The sequence below is a fragment of the Talpa europaea genome, assembly GCF_964194135.1.
Source record: "Talpa europaea genome assembly, chromosome: 9".
NCBI classification, from domain to species: domain Eukaryota; kingdom Metazoa; phylum Chordata; class Mammalia; order Eulipotyphla; family Talpidae; genus Talpa; species Talpa europaea.
Genome location: NC_140076.1, coordinates 117,022,601 through 117,029,512, shown reverse-complemented (window position 1 = coordinate 117,029,512; position 6,912 = coordinate 117,022,601).

Here is a 6,912-nt window from a genome sequence, read left to right as displayed (position 1 = left end):
AATTTATCTTTTGGGGTGTCTCTCTATCTGGTTACCCAGTTCCTTAAACAGTTCATGAGGATTTTGAAATTCAGAAATACAGAGGGGTTTTTTGCAGAGGATAGATATTTTTAAAAATCCATTTAAGGGCCTCCCTGGTGGCGCAAGGGGTTAAGACGCAACCTATGAAGCAATCCGCAGCCACTGAAGCACCAGCTCGATCTCCAGCCAGGGAGCAACCCACATGGCGCAGCAGACCTCTCCTGGCTCCCCGCTGCTCCCCTCAGCAGTGGATTTCAGTCAGCCTGCCTGTTCCCCACTCTGTCTCTGGTGGTGAGAGCACCCCCCCCCACACACACACACACACACACCTCTGGCCTGTACCCCAGCCCTTGTATGCATAAATAAATCTTTAAAAATAAAAATAAAAATCCATTCAATAGGAGAGATCTGTAAATATCCATGTGCATATCTATGACATTAGAAATCAACTAATTACTTGTTCATTAATCCAAAACGGAACCCCATTCTCTTTAAGTGAGTTTTAACAGAATTTGGACTATTGGGGAGATACATACAAAAAGTGTGTAAGAACTTGCAAGTGGAACAAGACAGATTCTGGGTCCGCTTTCAGTCTCATGTTCTCTTCTGTGAATCAGACAGGCAGTAGCACCGTGGTAAGCTGTTGGAGTACCACAAGGATTGAATGCGGGTGTGGGCCTCATACACCACACACGCACACGCACACACACACGCACAGGTGGGAAGGACTGTCTAAGTCAGTAACTGCAACCAAGTACAGGAACTGAGCTGATTTGCTGGATTGAAAGTATCACTTCCACAGTTACAGCTGCAACTGACATCAACAAGCGGTTAAGTCTAATCTACGGTTACTCTAAAACCGTCTGACTTTTGCCTGTAAAAAAGTAAAATAGAGAAGTGGTAGACCTAGAGGTCTAGTTCACGTGCAGACTGCTCAGTGATTCGCGGTGGGTCTTGAGAGTTTGCAGGTTTTATGAACTCTCGGGTAATATGACCAGGTAAAACTGCTTTGGAAAACGGGCATTGTGTAGGGAAGCTGAAGACATGCACACCAGCTTTTCATCATTTGGATTGTAAAATTCCTCCCAAGTAGGGTAAATAGAGCTGATGTGCAGAGAGTCCTTCTATGTTGGGGGACTCGCAGACCCCCGTCAGCCGTGCAGCCGCTACTAGTGAATTAAGACATTTGCATTGACCCATAGCCTCCTGGCCCCTAACTTTATTCACCCATTTATTAATAACTGTGAAGAGGGCCTCCCCCGTGGCACAGTGGTTGAGCGCTGGGTTGCGAAGCTGCCCACGGCCTCTGCGGCGCCGGTTCGATCCCCGGCTGCTCCCCGGCCACCGGAGGAGGTTCCCACATGGCGCGCAGACCTCTCCCGCCGCCCGCTGCTCCCCTCAGCAGTGTCCTTCGGTCCTTCTGCCTGCTCTGCTCCCCGCTCTGGCTCTGGCGCATCCTCTCACCCTCCCGCACTTCTGACTGTACCCAGTGCTTGTGTAAATAAATAAATAAATAAACAAACAAACAAATAAATAAATAAATAAAGACATGCCTCTATAAAAAAAAAAAAGAAAAGAAAAATAACTGTGAAGATTTTTACTCTGGTAGAACGGGTTTCTCAACTCTCCCCTTTGTCTTTCCACATTCCCCTGCTAATCACTAATTTTCTTCACTATTATGTCAGCATTTTCTACCTTCAGTACGGTCCCTGCAAGCTGGCAACTGTGTCCTAATCCACCCAATATTCTCCTCTGCCTTCATCTTAGCTGTGACAGATAATGATAACCAAATGGCTGTGTATTTCCTTATGTATCAAGTAAGTCAACTGCTTTAGAGTTGCGTCTGTAATTCCTAAATTCCATTGGTAAATTTATCTCTATAATTTCAGCTGACAATAATCACAGCTGAGCTGCACTTCCGTGCCGTGGACCTGCCTGGGACTCACCAGTGCACCAACCCCATCTCATCTGGCCTTTTCCCAGCAGCTGCTTGTGCTGTTTTATTAAGTCGGTTTCTATCTGGTAAATCACACTCAATAGCACCTGTAGTTCTAGAAGTCTCCAAGGTCAGTCTGTTACAGGGCAGAGAGAGGATCATCCAGAAAGGCCAAACCTTCCTGCTGTGAATAGGTTCTGCCATCTGCCGCATGGAGACAAAGCATATAGACCTTTAATGGAAAGGAACCTGAATACAATTAGTGAGCAACACAGAAAAGACAAAGCATAGAGTTTCCAAATCAAGCACCCGAAGTTACCAGTCCCCTCATGGGTAAAAGTCCACCCAAACTGGATTGGCCCAGAGCAAGACCTGAAAGCCACCACAGTCTGAAGCACCTTCCGGTGAGGACCCACAGAAAAGGGTCAGCAACAGCCAGACAAGTCTGGGAGGAAAAGAGGAAAATGAAAATCAAGATAAAAGCTGCCGGGCCTCCCCTGGTGGCGCAGCGGTTGAGCGCTGGATTGCAAGGCTGCCCGCAGCCTCTGCAGGGCTGGTTCGATCCCCGGCTGCTCCCCGGCCACCGGGGGAGGGTCCCACATGGCGCGCAGACCTCTCCTGCCGCCCGCTGCTCCCCTCAGCAGTGTCCTTCTGTCCTTCTGCCTGTTCTGTTCCCCGCTCTGGCTCTGGTGAATTCACTCACCCTCCCGCGCTCCTGACTGTACCCAGCGCTTGTATGTATGTATGTATAGATAGATGGATGGATGGATGGATAGATAGATAGATAGATAGATAGATAGATAGATAGATAGATAGATAGATAAAAGCTGCCGTGGTTAACCTCCCCAGGGGCTCACCCACGCTGGGCCACCCAGTCCAGGACCACAAGGCCCGCGCAGCTTCTTCACGTGTCTCTGCTCCACGCTCCTCCAGGTCCCTCCTGCTCTCCATCCTGCTTCCTTGTCCTCTCTCCTTAGCTCCCCCTCCCTTGGGGGGATCAGGGAACCTGGAACCTCCCCTTTTCCTGGGGACCCCCCTGTTACAATACTTATGTTTAGCGATTCACAGATTCACAGAAAGCCTCAGAACTCAGAAAAGCCCCATCCGTGGTTGCGGCTAGTAACAGGCACAGATACAGAAACTCTGTCCTCTCCCGAGGAGGTCCGCGGCCGGGCTTCCCCGCAGCGCCGCGCTCGGCCGGGCCTTGGCTCCTGGGGCTCTGCCGGGCTCGGCCCGTGGACACGAGGACCGCTCCCGGCCCGGTTCGTCTCCCCCTGAGCCAACCACCCAGCAGGCCCCAAATCCCCAAGAATCCAGGTACTTTTTTCATTCAAATTCTATTGATGGCCTGTCCATCGGTTACACACAACGAGTTTGGGGCAAATGCACCCCCCAAACCCAGCCAAGCCCGCCAGCCCCGCCTCCCCTCCCCTGGGGCCAACTCTGTTCAGCCCGCGTCTGGCCGCCTGCTCCCCGCGGCCGCAGGAGGGGCGGGGCCGCTGTCCCGCAGCACCGGCGCTGACCTGCCGGCCCGGCCCGGGCACGGGGCACAGGCGCCGACCTGCCCGACGCCCGCGCGGGCACCGCGCCCCGGGCCGCGCCTGGGGGGGCCGCGCTGCCGACACGCGCGCTCGGCCCCTCGCGGCCGCCGGGTGGGCAGCGGACGGCGCCGCTGGACGCGCACCCCGCGCCCTTCTCGGCGCTGCGGCCCGTCGGGGCGAAGGCGCCTCTTCTCGCCCTGCCGCGCGCGTTCCCGGGGCGGGGGGGGGGGGGCGGGGGGTGTAGGGGGGGCGCCTCCACGGCCTCTCCCCGGGGACCACGATGCGAGGCCCGCGGGGGCGGGGCCCGTCGGGTCTCCCGGCTGGTGGCGTCGGGGCGCCCGGGGGAGTCTGGGGTGCGGGACCCCAGGATTCACGGCGCGCGTCCGGGGTGCCGAGCCTCTGGTCTGCCCCCGCGGCCTCGGCCCGGCCCCCGCGGCGGGCTCCAAGGCGGAGACCTTCGCCCAGCAGGGGGCAGCAGGCGCCGCCGGCCGCGGGGAGCTCCGGGGACGCGTCCCGCGGGTGTGGGGTCCCGGCACCCCGACTCCCCCGCGCAGAGGGAACGCCCCGCCTGCTGCCCTGCCCGGCACTGCCAGGGACGGCGTCCCCCACCCCGCTCCGTCCCGGCTCGGTGCGCCGAGGGGCGCAGACAGCCGGGGGTCCCGGCCCTGGGGCGCGCGGCGGACCCCGAAAGACCGAGTCCCCGCGGCGGGCCGGGAAGGCGGCTGCGCGGGCGCCGGGAGGCTCCGGGCGGAAGGACGCGTCGGCCCGGGCGCCTCGTCCACTCCGCTGCTCGGGCAGGCCCGACCCTCCCCGCAGGTCGCCCCGCCGCGCCCGCCGCCTGCCGGCGCCTGTCCCCCCGAAACATTTCGGGGTGACCCCGGACCCCAGCACAGGGGAAGACCCACCGCCCCCCCCACACAGCCTGACCACGTGGCGCGCACACAGCTGCACCTGCTGGTCACTCCGCGAAGGCATCCCAGGGACCGAAGGGGTGCAGGGCGTCCCTGCTGGTGTCTACAGGACTCTGTCGCGGGGTGTAGGGCGCCCCAGGATTGAATGGAGGTGGAGTGGGGTGGGGTGTCCTAAGGGGTGAATGGGGGTGTGGAGCTGGAGAGGCACAAGGATCTGGACAGCTCACTTGGGGGTCAGGTGCCTGTGTCCGGATGGACATGGATGGACATGATTTCAGGGGCTAGGCCGGCCCCAACGACCGGCCGCTGGGGCAGCAGTGGGACGCACCAAGCCTTCCTCCCCCCACAGTGGCAGGCACCTGGCAGGGCTTTCCGGGCCCACTATCCGGGGAGTGCAGGTCCAGCGAGCCCACCGACCCGGTCTGGACTCCCTGCCCCTGCACCCGCTGGTCCAGGGGATAAGCTGCCCGGAGGAGCTGGCGGGGTCAATAAACAGGCTGTGCATCGCCAGAGCCCTCAGGGCCGGGAGCGGCCGGAGGTCACGCTGCTCCTGGGTGTCGCGGCTTCTCGGAAACACCCCGTGGGCCTTCCCGGACAGACGGCGGCTCTGGGCCCACTGCCCGGGCGGGCAGGGTGCCATGGCCCTCACCTCAGCTCCTTTCACCCCACTGCCCGTCTCGCAGCCGTTCCCTCCTGCTCCCCAGCACCAGCCCTGCCCCCACCTGGGCTGAGCGGCCCCGGGGCAAGGGTGAGGGCCAGGCTGGCCTTGACACCTACTGCCAAGCCACACCCGAGGTCTCTCAGCTTTTAGTAAATAGCCCAGAGGACTTAGGGGTGGGAGAGGGCGTAGGAGGGAGGGCTGTGCCCATTACCCTTGGCTTGTTTCGCCCTTGGTCTGACTCAGCCAGGGGCTCAATGGTCAGAGACCCTGTGCTCGTCACTGTGGGAGGGGGCGTCCTGCCTTCTCTGGGCCTCAGAGTGCCCGCTGTGGGCGCTGGGACCCGCCTCCCACTGACAGACGAGCATGGGTCAGCAGCCGCTTCTCGGTGGAATGGGGCGTGGGTGACGCCGTGTAGAGGGGCCTTAGGGGGTGACTGGGTCTGGTGACGCCTGGCCCAGCGCTGAGCAGGCGAGGCGGGGCGCCCAGTGGTGCCTTTGGGTGGGGCAGGAAGCGTCCTCAGGGTGTCCCCATTCCTCGGGCATTCCTTCCCCCTCCTGTTGGCCTCTGGACAAGACAGGCCAGAATCTTGCACACGGCCCCTGCCCGTCCTGGGAGCCTCTCCAGCCAGGTGGGCAGGCCTGGGCTGCGGGCGTCCAGCGTGAAGCCAGGCTCCCAGGGCTGCAGGCCCTGTTCGGCTCAGGCCTGGGAGCCGTATCTTTGATATGAGCGCCTGTGAGGAAGCCACGTTGGCCAGCGCAGCCCCAGTTGTGGCTGTGCCTCCTCAGTGCAGGTGCTGTCTAGCAGGGTCTGCGCTCAGCCCCTGGGACAGTCCAGCCGGAGGCCGGCTCCCTGTCCCCTGCTCCCGGGAGGCCTGGCCCTGGTGCCGGGTGGGTCCTTCGGGGCCTGCTCCTTTGAGAGAGTGTAATACCTCTCTGGTAAGCCCAGGACACACCACCCACCCCCCCCAACTCCCCACTGTCAACTGCTGGAAGATCTGGAAATCTTGAGCTCCAGAAAGGGCCCTGTCCATGCTCAGGGAACAAGGACCCCCTCAAGGACGGTCTGATGTTAGGGGCCCAAGGGAAGACCCCTGCATGCCGAGGCCCCGCTGCATTTTGGGGAGATTTGCAGAACAGAGGCCTCCGGAAACTTCCCCCGACACCAGCCTGATTTTTGAACAGACGGCTTTGGTGCCAGTCCTGGATGTGTGGGGAGGGGTGGGATGGAGGCCGGGGCTGGGCCGAAGTTCAAGGACCTGCTTGGATGGAGGAACAGGGGCTGATGGAGGCTGGGAGGACCCCAAAGCCCGAGCCCGCAGCAGGGAGCGGGAGGGGCAGCCCTGACTTCTGGAGCCCTGGGAGATTTTCCAAGCCCAGCTGCTCTGAGGCAGCTCGGCCAGGGGAGGCCTCCTTCTGGGAGGAGCGAGGTGATAGGCCCAGGACAGCATCCCCTTGCTCCGGCCTTACTCCCCACTGCCTGGTGCGCAGCCAGCATCTCAAGCTCGAGCCCCTGAGGCCCTAGTCAGAGAGCAGGCTCATGTCCTCAGCAGGTCTGGGGCCTCGGCCCTCTGCACGCTCGGGGTAGCAGGGCTGGCCCCGCTGCCCTAGGAAACTGTGGAGCGCAGGGAGGGGCACGCTGCTGCCCAGGGCCTCTGGGGTCCAGAGCTTGCCAGGCCTGCAGCCTTGGGTCGGCTTCTCCAGCTTCTCCCCACCCGTCTACACTCACTTTCCAAAGAGATAAGATCCATCCCAGGAGGGCAGGGGGAGCTGTCCCTAAGCCAGGGGCCAAGGAGAGACTTAGGGAGCACTCCGACACAAGCCCCCCTTTTCTCCCTCCCTCCTT